This window comes from Brachyhypopomus gauderio, unplaced genomic scaffold (genome assembly GCF_052324685.1).
Source record: "Brachyhypopomus gauderio isolate BG-103 unplaced genomic scaffold, BGAUD_0.2 sc61, whole genome shotgun sequence".
NCBI classification, from domain to species: domain Eukaryota; kingdom Metazoa; phylum Chordata; class Actinopteri; order Gymnotiformes; family Hypopomidae; genus Brachyhypopomus; species Brachyhypopomus gauderio.
In genome coordinates this window covers 982,495-1,003,210 of record NW_027506882.1, presented here as the reverse complement: position 1 = coordinate 1,003,210, position 20,716 = coordinate 982,495, and the positions used below count along the sequence as shown (strand labels likewise).

Here is a 20,716-nt window from a genome sequence, read left to right as displayed (position 1 = left end):
CAACAAAATTTATCAGAGATGAAAAAACGGATGGCAAACACATTCCACAACTATCTAAAATTATTTAAAACTTTCATGCTTTTTCTGGTGTGACCCATCATTCTGAAGTTAGGGTGAGGGTTGATAGAATCCCTCAAACATGGCTTCTGGGTTATGAAGGATGTGCTGATGTATCTGTGTATCGCAGAAACTGCACATGAACTGTCTTGGCAAACAATCTCTGCACCTCACAACAGATGTGTTTTGCAAGCAGATATAGGTGTCTGTGTGCTCTGCGATAAATATGTTTTTAACCATGGCTGATCTAGAAGCTGTAACATTCTGTGCGTTGCAGAGCTAGGAGGCAGACACAAACGCTGAGGAGAGCGAGATATATTAAGGGAAATTCCAAACTCTGAGTCGAACTGAATAGCGCGGGTCAAATCATTTAAGGAGTCCAAACACTGAACGAGTAACGATATACTAACAGTAGGAGTACTCACAAAACCAGGCAGGGAAAACGGAACAGGCTAGAACAAAAGGGGAAACATGAATTACAAACACTAGAGCCAGAAAACTTGAACAAAGATACATGAATTGCACAAAATACGCAATACTGGACAGGGAAACACTGGGACTATAAATACACGGGACTAAACTAAACACAGGTGAAGACAATGACGACATGGGCGTGGCAGACGAGGGGAAACCATGGAAACAGACAGCAAGACGGGATCAACGGGCTGGGAACAACACAGACATGAGAACAGGGAAACCGGAGTGACAGCTAGGAGAGGGGGGCGTAGCCCTACGTGACAGCTAGGAGAGGGGTGCGTAGCCCTACGTGACAGCTAGGAGAGGGGGGCGTAGCCCTACGTGACAGCTAGGAGAGGGGGGCGTGGCCCTACGTGACAGCTAGGAGAGGGGGGCGTAGTCCTACGTGACAGAAGCATTCCACTTCTCTGAGCTTTGAGCTTGCCGTTCAGCCCAGCTGAGTGGCACAGTGCCCTTCTCTTGTGGAGGAACGTCCCTGAGAAGGTCTTGCAGTGCATTAAGTTCTTGAGCACTATCTGTAAATGTAAGACAAAAAAAATTACTAAATTATTAAATGTGTGACTAACAGTTATGTATGTATAATCTGTGTAACAGCAGGGTTGCCAACTCTCACGCATTGAGCGTCTTCACACGCTCTCACGCCACACTTCCGATTTCTCACGCCGAAAAAAAAATCTAGTTATTTACCTCTGATCCATATCTACAATTCAATGAGTTACTAGTTCGCTCTGGCGCCAACTACTGGCGATCGATCAATCGCGATATAATACTTAATTTGTGTCCATTTTACACCGCCCTGGTAACAATTTACGTTCGCCACCTGCTCTAGGTTCAAATCTCACTTCAAGCGATCTTGAAAAGTTGGCAACCCTGTAACAGATTTCTACTGACCATAATGTGTTGGCTCAGGCTGCTGAAATACTGGTTCAGCCACTTCAGAACTGCTCCTTTTACCTGAGTTTGGAACAAAAAGCAATGTGAGACCAAGGTACATTTTCATTATTCAACTATCAGAAGACCTGTATAATTCAAATTTGGAGACCAAAAATAACATTTATTACGTGTAGTCGAGTTATGAGTCTTTGGGGGAAAATTTGGAATAATTTGTCCTGAATTATCCCTCTGTCTCCACCTAACACCACCAGATACGGGATTTGCCGACCTTCTTTTCTTTGCCTATGATTGTAAAATCAAAATTAGTACACATACCAGACAGATAGATAGATGGATGGATGAATGGATAGATAGATATACAGAGAGACAACAGATACACACAAACAGTGAAGACAAACAGACAAATAAACAGCAAGACAGGCAGACAGATAGATGATGGATGGATAGATAGCAGTGGGGAACCGTCAGGGCCCTCTACGCCCTCTCAGAGGGCATAAAATATTCTTAAAACATAAATATATATTATATAATTTATCCAATTTTATTTTATCTACTTACAGTTTGACAATTGACATTAAACAATTACAAAAATATAAGCAAATAAATTATTCACCCGTGTCTATTCAATCTGTGTTGGAAGGTGAGGGGTTAAGTGGAAGCCTGTGAGCCTGTGTCTCCCCCTATCAGGACTGTGATGCCCGCTGTTCGTTTACAGAGGGCCTCGCAGTTATTATTCAGCGCAATACCAGTTTCAAATGACAGTAAAATTGACCAATCATATCTTCCCTCTTAGTGGGTGGGCTTAACTGTATGATCATTTCTGCCCGCTGTGGCGACACTAGCTGTCGTTAGCGTACCACCGCTAGCTAGTTTCCATTCAGTCCTTTGATGCCCTCGTGTGCGTTGTTTACATATTCCGCTTCCGAGGAACATGGAGCTGTGAACCTTATTTTGTTGAAACCTTATTTTGCTTAAGAAGTTATCTAGTACATGTTATTGTTTATTGCGTTTTTAAAGCTGTCATCAAATTTTTTTATTTAATTTTATTGCAGTTATGCAGTTAATTAGGAGAGGAAACCCATTTTTTTTTTTGGAGGGGGGGGGGGGTAGCGGGCCCAGGTCACGGTTCGCTACTGATAGATAGACAGACAGACGAGTGGCTCTTAAAAGTGCCGTTGGGTTGCTATAAAGGATAGTGAGAGATGGATGTGAGGAGTGATCTGAAAGGTCTGTGAAAAGAAAAAAAAAGATGTCAAAACATTTAATGTTAACATATAACATTTCTGAGCATATTGCAGCTACTGTTAGTAATAAAACAGATGTCTTTCACATTTGCTTAAAAAGAGAGTATAATTAGGCCACTCCAACTAGATTTGGTAGTGCACAGTGTGTGAAATGTAAAAAAAAATATTGTGCTTTTATACTCCGTATTCTGCTCCCCTTGTGTGTGTCTAACACAATTCAGCAGTAAGCCTAACTCCAGTTGAATTAATACGTGAGTCAGGATGTAGCTTCCTTAGCTCCACTTTATTTTGATGAACCACGTACACGTTAACATGGAGTAAAACTGTAGGACAGAAATAAAACAGCTACCTTTAGCTTAGCATCGTTAAAAGGAGGTTAAACGCAAAATCAAAATGCTACGTTTGTCCCTTTAGCTAGGTTGCATTAAAATGACCCGAACATGAACACATAGGCCTCGCGCAATGATCAAATCTCACATTTACTGCAAACATTCTCCACGAATAAGACTCAAATAAATTCTACTTCGGAATATTAAATCAAAACTTACAGACGGTGGTGTCGATGGCATAAACAGAAAGCAGACTGCAGCGGATGATATTGTTTACGTGTCGCTGACTAAACTGAAACTAAAGAAAATGGCTGACTCCCCGTTACGTGCCCAAGCCGCCCTTCAAAATAAAAGGCTCGATGTACTGAGAGTAAATTAACATTGAACACTTGTCTTATAACAGATTAAAGGGCAGAACACTCCCCGCCTGGCATCTGTTAAGATGCCACATAGCAATACTTAAACCATAAACTTGTAAACATATCAGTCCCCATTCTTTAGAAGCATCACAACCTCTGTAACAGGCCTGAGAAGCTTTTTGGCAGCTCCATCCTTGATGACCTTGACCTCGATCCTTCGGACCTTGCCATCACTACCTGGGAAGGTGTCTGTTATGAGAGCCAACGGCCAATCATTGCGGCATGTGCGATCATCCTTCAACAAAACAACATCACCCTTCTTGATGTTGGGACTCGACTCTTGCCATTTGTGGCGGAGTTGTAGTATGTGCAGGTATTCGCGTTTCCAACGATTCCAGAATTCGTCAGCCAATCTTTGAACTTGGCGCCACTGTTGCTTATACAGGTCCTTCTCAGTGAATATCCCTGGAGGAGGTAGAACGCTCTGCTTCTGAGTGAGAAGCATTGTTGGGGTAAGTATCTGTGGAACATCTGGATCTGAGGAGACAGAAACTAGAGGTCTTGAGTTAATGATGGCTGTTACCTCTGCCATCAGAGTGCACAGGACTTCATGAGACAAAGTGGAGGAAGGAGTACGCATCAACATTGAGTCTAAGATTCTCCTCGCAATTCCCACCATGCGTTCCCACACACCACCCATGTGCGAAGAGTGAGGTGGGTTGAAACGCCATGTGCATCCTTGATTGCTTGTGTACCTCTGGACTTCTGATTTGGTCACCACCTTCTGGAACTCCAGCTCTCTGCAAGCACCGATGAAATTTGTCCCACAGTCGGAGTGTAGCTGTTTGGAAGGACCACGGATGGCAAATAATCTTCTTAAGGCATTGATGAATGAAGAAGTGTCTAAAGAATCAATGACTTCTATGTGGACCGCACGTGTGCTCATGCAGGTGAAGAGTACGGCCCAGCGCTTACTCTGAGCCATCCCTCCTCTTGTGCGCCTTGCTGTCACAATCCAAGGACCGAAAACATCCAGACCAGTGTAGGTAAAAGGTGGCGAAGTGCTCAGTCGTTCCGGCGGGAGGTCTGACATAATTTGTTTCTCTCCTTTTTTACGGAGCCTTCGGCAGATGACACATGCATGAAGAACAGCACTTATGCAGCGCTTGCCACCAAGTAGCCATATACCAGCAGCTCGAACGGCGCCTTCAGTGATTGTCCGACCTTGATGCTCAACCTGCTCATGATGGTGTCTGATGAGCAACGTGGACACATGGCATTTTCCTAAAAGAATAACTGGATGCCTTTCTCTGTCGCTTAAATCGGCAAGCTCAAGCCTGCCTCCAATCCTTAGTAGGCCTTCGGGATCTGCAGTCGGATTTAGCTTAACTAATGGGCTTCTTTTGGAAATTTCATCTCCAACCGATAGAACGGCTAATTCTTCAGAGAAGGAGGTCTGCTGTACAGCGAGAATAATTGCTGCCGTGGCCTTCGACAACTCATCAGTGGTAAAGGGTTTTGGACACCAGTGCCAACCATTACATCCTGTTGTCCTTCTGTCCTTCTTGAAAGAACGAACCACGTGAACAAGCGTGGCAACTGCTCTTTGTAAGGACTTCCAGGATGAGAATTTGGTAAACCTCTCAGGATCCAATTGGTTGACCTTTTGACTTGTGACACAGCTTGTTACTTGCGATCGGATTTCTACGTCAGAATCTGGATTGATGAGCTCAAAGGTCTCTAGCTGCTCAATAGTTGAGTGTGGTTTGCTTAAGAAAGCTGGACCGGTGAGCCAGCTGGTCCTAGTGAGCTTTGAGGCTTGGACTGACCTAGAAGCATGGTCGGCTGGGTTGTGTTCCGTAGGCACATACTTCCATTGGTTTGGTCCCGTAGACTGGCGGATTCTCTGAACCCTGTTGTGGACATACACATAAAAGCGTTTTGACTGATTATGAATATAGCCCAGCACCACTTTACTGTCGCAGTAGAAGGTAACAGCATCAACTTGAATGTTGATCTCTTGAACAATGAGTTCGGCTATTTCTACGGCTAGCACTGCCGCACAGAGTTCCAATCTGGGTATTGTTGGTTCATTTGGAGGTGCGAGTCTAGCTTTTCCGAAGACGAAACCCACATGTATCTGGCCGTTTTCGTCTGTAGTCTTCAGGTATACCACGGCGCCGATTGCTTTGGTTGAGGCGTCTGAGAAAACACATAACTCCTTCCGACTAGCATTGGAGCAAGAGGTACCAGTGTAGGTTCGAGGGATGTGAAGATGTTGCAATTCCTGTAGTGAATCTCTCCATGTCTCCCAAACCTCGGATTTGTCTTGAGGCAGCGGGCTGTCCCAGTCAGTTCCGTTCAGGGTGAGCTCCCTAAACAACGACTTTCCTCGAATGGTCACGGGAGCAACGAAGCCGAGAGGATCGTAAAGGCTGTTTATGGTGGAGAGGACACCACGTTTCGTGAATGGCTTGTCTTTGATGGAGACTTGGAAGGTGAATATATCCCTTTTGACATCCCAACTCAATCCAAGGCTTCGGTGTGTGGTGGCTGAGTCTCCATCCAAGTAGAGATCTTTCATGTCCTTAGCATGATCTCCAGCTGGGAAAGCTCTTAAGACTTCAATGCTGTTGGATGCAATCTTGTGAAGTCTTAAGTTCGACTCTAAGAGCGATGCTTGGGTTTTTTGCAACAGGGAAATTGCCTCGTCTTCTGTTGGTGTGGAAAAGAGACCGTCATCTACGTAGAACTCTTGCTCTATGAAGCGTCTGGTGTCTGACCCGTACTGTCGCTCTCCCTTCTTTGCTGCTCTCCTTAGACAATACGTTGCCACGGCTGGAGAAGGGCTGTTGCCGAATACATGAACCCTCATCCTGTACTCAATGATGTCCTTACTGGGGTCATTATCTCGATACCAGAGGAAGCGTAAGTAGTCTCGGTGATCTTCTCTCACGACAAAGCAGTGAAACATCTGTTCGATGTCGGCCATGATTGCTACTCGCTCTCTTCTGAAACGAATGAGGACTCCCAAAAGACTGTTATTCAAGTCTGGTCCGCTGAGCAGCACGTTGTTTAGGGAGATGCCGTTGTATTGGGCGCTTGAGTCGAAGACAACCCTGATTTGGCCAGGTTTCCTCGGATGATAGACCCCAAACATTGGCAAGTACCAGCACTCTTTCCCTCTTGGCAGTAGGGATGCTGGCTCTGCATGACTGTTGTCAAATATCTTTTGCATAAAGGCAATAAACTGGCCTTTCATTTCTGGCTTACGCTCTAACGTGCGCTGTAGTGAAGAGAGGCGGTTCATTGCTTGCTCCCGATTGTTGGGCAAAGGCGGCCTGGGAAACTTGAATGGAAGGGGAGCCACCCAACTCTTTGCCTTGTCCTGGAAAACCTCATTGTCCATTATTTGCAAAAACTGTTCGTCTTCTATGGAAAAGGCGCGTTTGTCATCATCTGCCGTTCTCTTGAAGACTGTAAGGCCGAGTGAGTCTTTATCCACCACGGCAGTATGGCAACTGTGAAGTAGCCTATTGACTGGGCTAAAGTTGCCCGTTTGCTTGAGATGGACGTGGTTTTCACAGGGTCTGAACAGTGAAGGTCTTCCATCTTCTAGTATGTTTGTCTTAAAGTTGTGGACAATGGGCTTATGGACCTTTCCCAAACACACATCGCCTACCAATACCCACCCAAGGTCTAGCCTTTGTGCAAAAGGAGAATCACCTGGACTGCTTATCTGCTGTCTCACTTTGTGAACCCGGAGAATGTCCCTACCGAGCAGGAGAAGAATCTGCGCCTCATTGTCCAGTGGGGGAATTTTACTGGCAAGGCTCTTCAGGTGCGGATAATGAAGAGCAGCCTCTGGCGTTGGTATTTCATCACGATTATCGGGTAAATCATCACATTCGATCAACGTTGGGAGCGGAAAGCTAACTCCATGATTCACGGCCTCTATTTGGTAGCCATTTGCTCTCCTGCCAGAGGCTGGTGCTAAGCCAGCACAAGTCTTAAGGGTGTAGGGATATGAGCCTGCTTTGATTTTGAATAAGTTGAAAAACTCTGACCTGGCCAGAGATTTGTTGCTCTGGTCGTCAATCACAGCATACATTTTGATAGCTCGTTCAGGGTGCTCTATTGGGTAGACGTTGACCAGACATATCTTTGAACAGGATTTTGACTTGAAGCGATCGCCACAAACTTTAGTGCACAGAGGACTTACCTCTGGCCCTGGCGCATTACCTCTGTTTTCAGGCTCCCCGCCGTCATCTATCACGGGACTCGAAGTCTTCGCGAACCATTGAGGTGGACCAGGGTGAAGAGCCGTAATGTGCTTGTCGCTGTCGCATTCATCACATTTCAGCATGACTTTGCAGTCGCGGGCGAGATGAGTAGTGGACGAGCAGCATTTAAAACAAATTCCTTGGTCCCTCAAGTAAGCCTTGCGTTCTTCGATGGTTTTTAGTCTGAAGCCACGGCACTTCTTTAAGGGGTGAGGTTTGTTATGGATCGGACAATGCTTGGCCCCATCCTCCTTAGGCAGTGCTTCGTTTTGTGTAAGTCCGGTGGAGACTTTGGTCTTGTGCACTGAGACCGGGGTTCTGAAATTTATGTGACGCGGGGCTGGACTTTCTGTTGCAGCGCTGCTTCCAAGGAGGGCAAAGCTAGGATCATTTCTTGTTTTGGCTTGGTAGCAGATGAAGGAGGTGAAAAAGGAAAATGGAGGGTAACCGACCTTATAGTCCTCTTTATACTTAGACCCTTGAGTGATCCATTTTTCTTGCAGGTTGTATGGCAGCTTTTCCAGAATGGGTTTGACGCCACGAGCGGTGTCCAGGTATGCCAAGCCGGGTAAGAATCCATCCTCCTTTGCTGAGAGTAGCTCCATCAATAGATCCCCGAGCTCTCTTAACTTGCGATTATCTTTGTTTGTGATTTTAGGAAAGTTGTCCAGCTTCTTGAAGAGAGCACTTTCAATGACTTCTGGAGCGCCGTAATATTCATCCAGCCTGTCCCAGGTCATTCTAAGTGCAATGTTTGGGTCATCGATATGAACTGCTCTTAGGCGTTTGACGTATACTGAAGACTCCTTACCGAGCCATTTTGAGATTAAATCCAACTGTTCACTGGCAGTGAGATCCAAATCCTTAATGGTGTTTGAGAAGGCAGATTTCCAGGCTCTATAAGACTCTGGACGATCATCAAAGTGTGCCAAACCAGTGCTCACAAGCTCCTTGCGTGCCAAGTACTTCGCCATGTTCATCATTACTGAAGACTCTGGTGGGTTTGTGTGAGAGGTGTCAGAATACTGTGGAAAGGTTAACTTGGCATTTGGCCGAAGTATATTGCGCTTTGGTTCTTGTAACTGTCCTTCATTTTGAACTCGGAAGTGGTCATCCCTGGCTAGCTGGGCTGGCGTAGTTGGGAAGTGAGTGGTCCGATATGGGATAGGTGCATCTGAACTTGGTTGTGGTTGGGATGGTGGGGGCCAGCAGTCTTTCACCATATACTCGTCTTTAATAATGTGCTTAGTTAGTGGCTGTGGGTCGTTCTCGATGAGATACTCTGATGTCGGGGACGTGCTGACAGATTCAGCGCGTTGGTTAAGCTGCACAGTTTGGTCTTTGATGTAGTCACTTACACGCTCTTGTGTATTCTGCATCATACTCGAGAGGCTTTTCAAACTATGGTGTACCTCGGCCTCCAGTTCTGCTGCTGCTTCCAAGACCTCGGCTTGGGCTATAGCGGCTGCAGCTTCTTTTTCAAAGTTCAGTGCTTCAAGATTGGCTTCTAGTCTTGCTTTGTCAACTTTAATGCTGATCTCTCTCTGAGCGAATGAAACGCGTGCACGAGCAGCTTCTGCATTGGCCCTAGCGTGCGCTGCCGCGGCACTGACCGATGACGTACTTGAGCGTTTCGTACTTGAACCAGCACTTTTATGGCTTTTGACTGATTCTCCATCTCGAGAAGACTTTAGGGCTTTAGGTCTTGCGCCTTCAGAGTGTGGTCCCTCCATATCTGTAGATGTAGCTGCTTTAGTGTTGTTCAGCCAGCTGCAAACCGTCTTTTTACTATTCTGCTCCCCTTGTGTGTGTCTAACACAATTCAGCAGTAAGCCTAACTCCAGTTGAATTAATACGTGAGTCAGGATGTAGCTTCCTTAGCTCCACTTTATTTTGATGAACCACGTACACGTTAACATGGAGTAAAACTGTAGGACAGAAATAAAACAGCTACCTTTAGCTTAGCATCGTTAAAAGGAGGTTAAACGCAAAATCAAAATGCTACGTTTGTCCCTTTAGCTAGGTTGCATTAAAATGACCCGAACATGAACACATAGGCCTCGCGCAATGATCAAATCTCACATTTACTGCAAACATTCTCCACGAATAAGACTCAAATAAATTCTACTTCAGAATATTAAATCAAAACTTACAGACGGTGGTGTCGATGGCATAAACAGAAAGCAGACTGCAGCGGATGATATTGTTTACGTGTCGCTGACTAAACTGAAACTAAAGAAAATGGCTGACTCCCCGTTACGTGCCCAAGCCGCCCTTCAAAATAAAAGGCTCGATGTACTGAGAGTAAATTAACATTGAACACTTGTCTTATAACAGATTAAAGGGCAGAACACTCCGATAATATTTTAACATATTTATTAAATACTGCCACGTATCATGAAAACTTCTTACTCATGTTTTCACAATTCACATATCAATCAGCTCTAGCTGAAATAACCCACAGATAACGCCATTTAGACCCCGTTCAGCTCAGAAATAAAACATATCTTCATCAGTTCGTAAGACTGACAATTTCATATGTAAAATGGACTTACGTGTATTGTAGACAGCAAACAGGGACATCCACTTCTTTCAATGGATTTCAGCGAGCCATGTCCAGCTCCCTGCACGGCATGTTGTGCAATGTCCTAAAATACTGCTGTTATGAATCCATGTTTTAGCAAAGGCAGTCTTTTATTATTATACTTAATTAAAATCTGCACATTTAAACCTTATTATGACATACCATAAACCACGATGGTCTAATATTTCACGTGCATAAGTCCGCGATCACGACTCATGACGTGTGTTTAAGCACGAACACCATTACACACAGACCCCACCGAATTTTTATTTTAAGTTATTAAAAGTTATTTTTCAGGGAAAATACAAAACAAACCTTATGCTTTGTTTTTGCCATATTAAAAATTCCCTTTGGGTTTAAACTATAACAATGCATGGATATCTGGGGAGTAAATAAAATACATCCTACTGAACAAATGCATGACATTTTGACAAAGTTACCTGGCTAACTTGGAAATCCTGTTTTAAAAAATATTTTGACCTAGTGTTCTTTGACCAAGAACACAAAAAAGAGGCTTGATTTCAAAGATCTATTATTTTTTTAATACTATGCTGTGCTTCTACAACCATGACTGAGAAATACTGCTCTGAAGTACCTTTTGAAGACCAACAAATACAGTGGGGAAAATAAGTATTTAGTCAGTCACCAATTGTGCAAGTTCTCCCACTTAAAAAGATGAGAGAGGCCTGTAATTGACATCATAGGTAGACCTCAACTATGAGAGACAAAATGTGAAAAAAAAATTGAGAAAATCATTTTGTCTGACTTTTAAAGAATTTATTTGCAAATAATGGTGGAAAATAAGTATTTGGTCAATAACAAAAGTTCATCTCAATACTTTGTTGTATATCCTCTGTTGGCAATGACAGAGGTCAAACGTTTTCTGTAAGTCTTCACAAGGTTGGCACACACTGTTGCTGTATGTTGGCCCATTCCTCCATGCAGATCTCCTCTAGAGCAGTGATGTTTTGGGGCTGTCGGCGGGCAACACGGACTTTTAACTCCCTCCAAAGGTTTTCGATGGGGTTGAGATCGGGAGACTGGCTAGGCCACTCCAGGACTTTGAAATGTTTCTTACGAAGCCACTCCTTTGTTGCCCTGGCAGTGTGCTTGGGATCATTATCATGCTGAAAGACCCAGCCAAAAGTGGGAGAACTTGCACAATTGGTGACTGACTAAATACTTATTTCCCCACTGTACATAACAAAATCAAGTTCAACAGGTAATATCATTCATACAAAATGCTAATTTTTTTTTTAATCACAAATTTAAATCATGTTTCCAGTAATGCATTAGTATCAACAGTGTAAACAAAATAATAACCCCATGCTCGAAAATACCTCTGTAACTATACCAAATCTTAGTTGCCTACCAAACCTGTATGGGTGTGGAACAAATAAGGAACATCACTCATGCTTAAGTGCATCATAGAAGCCATGGAAGTCCACTGGTATTACACTCTTCAGTTCTTGGAGGTGTTTGTATTTCAGATGCTTGATTTTCTGCCTGGATGTATACAGCGGGGGCACTGTGGTGTCATGGGTCCTCTTCCGGAGAGTAGGCAATTGATAAGGTGTCCAGCCATCTGAATGGTGAATCTTGAATTCCATGGTACCATTCACATTGTACCTGAGAAGCAAAGGGAGAGAAGGAGAAATAGGAAAGAGAGAAAACAATCCGTATAAAGAGAGTGGAGAGGGGGAACAGGAAACAACTTTGTATTTTGATGAGTTGCAGGGCGCCTGTTTCATTATTTCATATTCTTTATGTGCAATTTAAAGAGTGAGTCAGGTGACAATGGGTAGAGCGTACCTGAGTGCCCGAACATCATGCACAGTTAGGTCTCCAGGTTTTGTGCCAGGACGAATTGACTTACAAAGCTTCAACCTGCTGTAGTCCCGGAAGAAATTGTGACTCACATAATGCACAGTGTATGGCCTGGGATTACGGCGGGCCCCTCGGATCACAGTGGCATACTCGGCTGGAACATATATGTCTCTGTCTCTCAGTCTTCTCTCTATTACGCTGTGTACTGAGTCGCATTCCATTTGTGTATGACCTTTTTCCAGATACTTCTGGGTAAAGCTTTTGCTTCTCAGTTGCAAACTTGAGCAGGGCGTTGCTCAAAACCAAATTGCGATTTTGATAGCCGCATCCATCACTCCATAAGATGTATTCTTCATAGGTGTTGTTTACCTCAAGGAAGTGGATGATACAGGAGGCAAACTCATTAGCTGCGAGTCCACCTTCTTCTTCATGCCACAAATAATTGGTAGCATCGTGCGTCGCCATGTCGTACATGGTAAAGTTGTGGACACCAAGCTTTGTTTTATAGTAAAGGGCTGAAGCCTGAAGTCTGGGGCAAAGAAGTAATCCCTGCAGGTCCATGCAAACCACCATTATTTTTTCATTTGCCTTCTCCTTATCTTCTTGCTTACTCACTCTTGCAGATTCTTTTTTCATGCAGTGTTCTTCCCAGGTGCCAGCATCAATGTTTCCTACTTTATATGAACAGCATGTGTTGCACTGATCTTTCTTGGGGTGAAACAGTGAGAGGTTTAATTTGTGAAACATGCTACTGAATACTATTTCTCCACATATACGTGTGTATTCAGCATGAAGATGATTTATTGATTTAAAAAGAGGTTCCAAGTACATTTTTGTGGATGAAGATCTGCAATAATGAGATGGAACCTTGGGAAGATCCATGAGAAACTGCTTAAGGAACTGTAGCTCTTCATTCCTTATGTTAATTTTCTTCATCTTCTCAGGCATGTTCCCTCCTACCCCCTTCAGCAAACACCATTGCTTCATCCCTAGTGTTGCGAGAAACATGCCCTGACATACCCTGATCCTTTTGCCATCCACAATAAGATGACAAAGAATTGATGTGGACCTCCTAGAATGTTCTGCTCTAGTCCTCCGTCTCTTCACAGGGGCTACATCTACCAGTGATGCAACATACATTTTCCTCTCTCTCCAGTCTTAATTTTTCCCAGAAGTATTTAAAAATAGCCTCTCTGTCAAATTCTGGTATATCTTCACATTGCAGCTTCTTTGATTTCATACAAGCAGCAGATTGGCATGTCCTACCCATTTCTCTTGCTGTCTTCATCACTTCCTCATTGTGCCTTCTTCTAAGATATGATAGACCCAACATCCTTCTAATGAAAGTAGCTCATAGGAAAGATGGCACCGGTGTGTGGCGACGTCTCAGGTGTGCTGGTACCTGTCTTATGTGTTTGTTTATTGCTGTTGGCGATGTTATCCCATGGACATACTGCGATTTCTTATGATCCTGAAACCCTGTTGCATATACGCGAGAGTGTGCTAACTCCATCTGATCCAGCGTTTGGTTCACAAAAATTTGCGCGAACGTTATTATACTGTGAGTGGCAATCTATCCGACGGAGGCAGAGACGTAGGAGACGTGGGAAAAGAGGAGGCTGTCTGGTCTGGCTGAAACAGAGGTGTAATACGCAGGCATGGTCGCCTTGTGTATCGGGCTGTCCTGCTATATCTGCCGGCGTGCTTAAGCAGCCTCGCAACTTTGTGAATTGTGCCCTGCAGACTATGGATGTTGATGAACGTCTTTCTTGGGGGCTCATGCAATTTACTCAGGGGTTCAAATGTCCTCACATAAGAGGCTCATGGATTTATGGGCGTGGGTTTGTAAGTCCCCCAATGAAAGGCTCTCAAGTTTTATTATAGCACGTATGCTCAAACAATTTATACAGGTCTTTATTCAACATAAAACCACACGGTACATGAAAACCAACCCAACACTGCAAATTTGCAAACACGCATACACAGATACAGCTGTAGTTTCACCAATCACGCACGCAATTTCAACAAAACACACGGGGGCCCCCCAAAACCGGCTGAGCGCGTCCTCCGGGATTTCTTTTGAATAATCTATTATTCTTGGAATCCCAGGCTACCTACTCATTCATTTAACCGTGACCGAGCGCGTCCTCCACCGTTCTCTTTTTTTTTTTTTTTTTTTAGAACAATAGTTCCCCCTTTTTTTTTTTGAACGTGGGCTACCTACTCGTCACCTGAGCGCGTCCTCCACCGTTCTTTTTTTAGAACCAAAGTTCTTTTTAAGAACGTGGGCTACCTGCTCTTTCTCTGGGCACGTCCTCCACCGTTCTCTTTTAGAACCAAGGTTCTTTTTAGAACGTGGGCTGCCTACTTTCTCTGAGCGCGTCCTCCACCGTTCTCTTTTAGAACCGATGGGCTGCCTACTCTTTAACCGTTTACTGCAGTTACAGGGTGTCCTCCTCACGACTTTATGAGTCGTAGGGCAATCCTCCTGTCTATATATCGAGTTTGTAACACGTATACAATTTCAATACTAAATTTACAGAGAGTATTTCGCCTCGACCATTTAGTGACTGAACTTTAATTTAGCCTATGACGTAGTAACATCAGCCAATAGGAGAGAATGGCTCCTTACCTTTTTTCAGACCGCGCGGTTTAGTTCAGTCACCTCACGGACGGATTGACCTCCTCTCTTGTCCTAATTGCAGAATTCGACTCCAGCCAAAAACCATCCTCTGCTACCAATTTGTTGGGAATTTTCTTCTCCGACCCAGACGGGCCCCAACACCGCCCTGATGAACCGACTGGTTTTTGACTGAGTGGTCCAAGCAAAGTCTTGACAACAAAAGTTCTTTTAAAATGATTTATATAGAATATAATTGAATGCAATATAATAGAAGTATGCGTGGTACAAACTCTTCAGTGCACTGGTGCTAGTTGCCTAGGAATCTACCTAACCCAAGTGGATCTCAGCAGTGTCCAAGCGAAAAGCCTGTCGTGCTGGGCGATGTCCTTTCTTTCATACTCTCTGTCCATAAGTTTCGATTTGTTAAGTTTCGATAACTCCCCAATCCTGGCTGCTCTCCATGGAAAATCACCTGCTCCTCTTCTCCCAGCCTGTGTGTCTGGTTATCTAAAAACTGCTTGCTACACATCCTGCACTGAATAGGCCCCTTCTGTTCTCCTCAAGGCCACTGAGGCCTCCTTACTCCTGCTTTCCCACAGTCTTCCTGAAAAACACTAAATTGACACATCAAGTTATTAGCCTTTAATTTTCTTTTTTCCAACATGCCCTAGGCGAGATTTTGGTTGGTGCCCCCTGCATCATCAATCATTGTGTTGATTGTGTCACTATTAAAGAAACAAATAAAAAGCAAATGACTTAAATATTACCATATAACAAGCAATAAATATAAAGGTGTTGCACAAAAAATATTTTAAAACTATTTTACATAACGTAGTGCAGAGAACAACTTTTAAATATTAATAATAAATAAAAAATAAAAATAAAAAAACAACAACTACCACCAGTGCAAATCAGAGCAATTTGCGTACTGCAACATTATTATTTCAAAAGTGCATTCGCAATGAACAGAGGAGCATATGTGTGTTTTAGTATATATTTATTTTAAGCTAAGCTAATCATAGCACCTACTAGGATTGAGCAGTATGATGACTCTTTTCACTAAGATCATACAGAGGGGAAAAAGCCACAATGACAACTGAGTGTTGTGAGTCAAGCGAGCTGGTTTAAAAAAAAAAACACAACAGCTACAGATTGGCAACATTTTGGATTTGTTTCAAATTAAAATGAGAGACCATTGGAGCACGCCCCCACGATTTTAATTCGATAATATGATTGGTTGATAAAACTGCTAATCTATAATAAAAGCTCTCAATGTAAAAGGGCCTTTCTCTCTTTTACCTAGAAACAACGGTGTGAAATATTCTGATTGGTTGATTTTTTATTTCACAGCTGAGGTTTTTTTCCACCACAAGTACGAAAAGTGGACTTGAAAGCCGATTTATAGGAAAAATACAAATTATTGGTGAAGCGTTATTAACATATATTACATATAATAGATAAAGCATCCTTTTTAAGATCAATTAACCTTCAGAGAAGGCGCTGAAGTCCCTGACGATTCGCCAATGGTATAGTGTTAATTCACCACATATTACCATTATATTACCTGTTTTTCTGCCTTTTTGAGGTCTTTACAGGGAGATGTCACTCACTCTGTGGTGTACAGAGAAACAGTAAGGAGGGGCGCAGAGCGCGCGGGGGAGGGCGGGTTGGCGCGCGGGTGATAGGTGTCGTGTGTTGTTATTATAAGAATTATTAATTTGACTAATATTATTAAACAATGAAATTATGATTATGTGGACTTTGCTTGTTTTCACATTTATTAATTGTTCATTTGTTAAAAAAAAAAAAAAACCGCATTCACGCGAGCGCCCCCCTGGACAGCCGGCGCCCCTAGCATTTGCCTATGTCGCATAATGGAAGGGCCAGCCCTGTGTCCTATCATATGGTACGTTTACCAGTGCACATAATTCCTCTATGGAGAAAGACATTTCTACTCTGAAAGAATCAAAGTTTTCACAAAACATTATGTCCACTAGCGAACTAGCGTTAGCTAGTTTTTGGCTAAATTAACTGAAGTTAGCTGAAGTCACTGTGCAAGCTAGCAGATTGAGAGTAAAGCTGTAATAAGAACTACCCATATGAAACGAGCTCACACGCGGCTGAAACTAATAATAATAACAATAATATTGCAGAGACTAAAGCGCTTAATTAAAAAAAGAAAATTAAGTTTAATTCTTACCTTAAAGGTTTGAACTGCCAGGTCGCAGCAACGTTTACTCTCTTCGTGAAACGGATGGAAGGGGGCGGAGATACGCGGTTTTGATGGACAGGTTTAGCAGCCAGTGGAGATACTGGTTAAAAGAATTGTGTGTTTTTCAGCTTTTTATTGGTCATTTTGATATAAACTGCTATGGGCAAACAGAGATCCATGACCACATTCAACCCATGTAAAAAAGTGAAATCCAATAAAAATGGAGATACGTGTTTTTCATTGGACAGCGACAATATATATATAAAACATAAATTGTTACCGGGGCGGTGTATATATACAACCATCATAGCAGATATCTTGTAATTCATCCACTACTTTTTAATGTCATGCGATCTACCCGCATTCCTTTGCGATTGACCGACATTTCCTCGATCGCGATCGACATAATGAGCACCCCTGCTGTATATGAATCTATACATGGCACGTAGTGTATATGACGGCATTTATTGTCATATGAACAATATTAATTCCAGCAATAATATGATTACAAAGCCACAGTGGCTTTTAAATAGTCCATCATAAGACTACCAACAAGTTGTTTTACGCAAAGTGCATCCTAAAGAACAACCTACAACTCTAACGTGGGTATTTCTTCCTCTTACCTATTTGTGGTGGTAGTAGTTTTAATCTAAGAATTTCAATAGCTTTAAAAAAAAACTGCACAGTGCTCTGGAACATTTATTAGGACCGCCACTTGCGGCCGTGTTAACCGTGTTAAGGTCATTTGTACATGGTGCCTTAGACGTTGCAGAGGCGACAGCAGTACATTTTAAATAACATGTTATCTACAATTTAAACTGTTGTATGTTTTCGTAGTCCGGTCCGGATTTTCTGGGACAAGTTGGTTTTTTTCTGATCTCCGCTGCATACTGTCAGCTCGCATCAGCTGGCCCAGTCCTCGGCCCGGTCCAACTCATTCATGTGTTTACAGGCCCAGTCCGTGGCCCGGTCCAACTTGTTCATGTGTTTACAAGCTCAGTCCGCGGCCGTGCAGGTTTGCCTGACTGGAGTGGGGGAGGTAATAGACACCGTTAAACTGCAGCGTGACTACGGGCCGGGGCCGCAGTGCGCGGCAGTGGCTCCTCCACGGGCCGAGTTAAACCAGCGGCCCGGCGGCCCACTAGCCCACTAACCCATCGGCCCACCGGGGAAATCCCCAGTAGCAATGTATGCCAGTCCGGCCCTGTTTCTATATCATTAATTAATGGACATACAGTTTGAGTAATGTTATTCTAGACCTGTGTATTATTTAGGTATACATAATTAGAGGTACATGCTCTAATTAGGGCAGCTCTAACGCAAACTAGCAAAGAACATTTTCACCTGTTAAACACCGACATGCATTCTTAGCATGTCAAAAGTAAACTTCTACATGGTGCACTTATTTTGAGGTCAACATAACTTTATAGAAATTGTGATTAAGGCTGGGCGATATGGAGCAAAAATAATATCTCGATATTTTTTAGCTGAATGGCGATATACGATATGTATCTCGATATTTTTTCTTCCCAAAAGGTAATAACAAAGAGGCAGTAATAAGTCAAATCTACGTCCCAAATGAGTTGCGCGAAGAAGAGAGGCAGGACAGGGCGGAAGTTGTTAAAAGAGAAACTCAAGTAAATTCAGTATTCACAGTGTTGTGCGTGACCGAGTTCAAAAGAATGCGTTCATTGAACACGCTCATTTTTTTGTGAACGTTGAACTGAACGAAACACATTTTTTAATAACTTGAACGTGAATTAGTTCACATTATGTGTCATGAACGGCAGACATCACTGTAAATGAACGTTGGAATTTGTTTCCATTGAAAACTGAGTGACATCTGTTTTCTCTTTTGAAACGCATCGAGAGAAAGTTCCTTCCTCCTGTATTCTCGCTGTTGCCGCTTAAATCATGCATGACCAGACAGAAATGGTTTTGACGTTGTGTGTGCAATGCATTGTGGGCAACGTAGTGTCCGCATGAGAATAGTTAACATACTGCCTAGTTAATAACATACTGGCTTCTGCACGACGTTACCCGTGATGAATTGCAGCAGAGCTGGGTAGGCACTTATAAGAACGTATAGTGATTTCTAGCTTGTAGTTGTCACGTCTGGCTCCGCCCCCTTCTAGTCTCGTCGTTTTTATGTTTTCCTTGTTCTTGTTACGCCCCTCTGTGCCGTACAGATTAGGGAGAAACAGAGATAGACATTAGGAGGAGACAAAAAAATATGACCACAGATTATTCTCTCGAACAGGACAACAGTCTGTGTGCATGCAAAAAATCCCCATAGCACATACAGCATTGGTAACACAGACAGTAAGCAGTGAGAGGCATGATCCATTCAGAGAGAGAGGGGGGGGCCAGAGGCCTGGCACAGAATTTTTGTGTCAAAGTGCGCGGTGGAAGGCGAGAGCCATCTCTGACAGTCTCTGTGTGGGGGTAGGAGCAGGTAACCAAGACGACGACCTTCTGGGAGAAATTTGTTTGGGTGCCAATGCAGATAAGAAGAATGAAGAATTTAGCAAGGAGCTCGTCCTTGAGAATTTGAGCACGAACTCCTCTTAAAGTCGACTGTCTCCCAACTGATCCAACTTCGCAAGATTCCATCCACGATCGTCTCCAAGCTTTTTCCAACAGTCACAGTCTGTGTTCCAATAGCTCTACCCACCGCATCAATCATATGGGGCACTTGACGTGGACGCTCAATAGCTGACTCCACTCTATCAACTTTCCGATACACCAGGGCAACGCCTAATCCAATCAGCAGAGCCACCGCGATCAAAGTTCCAAATAAGTACACGTCCTCAACATCTTCCAGGGAGAGGCGCAAGACACAAACTACCCCAGGTCCCCCACGAGTCATGCACATATCCAGCTGAGGACGTTCCGTCCGGGCATGTGGGTTCTCCCGCACCATGACTCCTCGTGGAAAAAATAGTGTCAATTGCGTTGAGAGACCACTTGATCAAATCCATTTTCTTGTTAAAATTCGAAGAGCAGCGTCAGGTTACTAAGACAAGACAGAGAATCTAAGCTGAGCAGGGCAGAAGGGAGGGAGTGCAGGAGCAGAGATAAAGTGCGACCGCCTCTCTTGAAAGCCGGAAGTGGAGATGTTCCGTGTTAGCTTGTCTTAGTTTTACAAGTGTGTGTGTGTATTGCCTATGTCCAGACTATACCTTGAGGGATCATTGTTGTTTCTTTAGCTCCTAGTTGGTGTGTATATGTCCAGACTATACCTTGAGGGATCATTGTCGTTTCTTTATCTCCTAGTTGGTGTGTTTATGTCCAGACTATACCTTCAGGGATCATTGTCGTTTCTTTATCTCCTAGTTGGTGTGTATATATAGCCTATGTCCAGACTATACCTTCGGGGATCATTGTCGTTTCTTTATTTCCTAGTTGGGTGTGCACGGTATTCACGCCTTATCTGTGATTCGTGGTTTTGATTAGCTTCGTGTTTGTGTATGGTTAAAGTCTCTGTTCCATTTTCAGGTTCGTAGTGTTTTAGGTTTTCAGTTCATGTTTGGTCTCCGTGTTCTCTAATGTGATATCGTGCCTGGCAATACATGTATGTTCTGTTAGACTTCATGTTCATGTATGGCCGTTACTTGCTTCCCGTGTGTTTGTTCATGTCAGTGTATGTAACAATTAGTTGTACTCTTGTGTTTGGTCTAGTTTTGTGCCCTTGTCATTTCCGCTGCCTTTTAGTGTATTAAGCGTTAGTTCTCTATTCATCATGCCACGTCATTCGCGGTCCACTCGCGTGTCGTCTGCAACTGTAAGATGTGAAATAAAATCTAATGAGATTGTACTATCTACTT

General features: G+C 43.4%; 1 protein-coding gene and 1 long non-coding RNA gene across 4 annotated transcripts in view; one reads left to right on the top strand and one right to left on the bottom strand.

Moving 5' to 3' along the window:
* The window catches only part of ajm1 (apical junction component 1 homolog), a 78,710-nt gene that overhangs the window by 38,626 nt on the left and 19,368 nt on the right, over nucleotides 1–20,716 (top strand). The window contains exons 1-2 of one of the 3 annotated variants that reach the window (XM_076988290.1): nucleotides 7,968–8,211; nucleotides 8,302–8,378. The exons of the other annotated variants lie outside the window; for them this stretch is intronic. The gene's annotated coding sequence lies outside the window, so the exon portion shown is untranslated. Of the gene's footprint in view, nucleotides 1–7,967; nucleotides 8,212–8,301; nucleotides 8,379–20,716 lie in introns of those variants that run through there. 3 annotated transcript variants of the gene reach the window in all.
* Nucleotides 133–1,533, bottom strand: LOC143489326 (uncharacterized). The gene is made up of 3 exons (XR_013124653.1): nucleotides 1,426–1,533; nucleotides 920–1,049; nucleotides 133–174 (listed from the first exon to the last, which is right to left on the bottom strand). It is a non-coding gene; the product is annotated as an uncharacterized LOC143489326 (long non-coding RNA).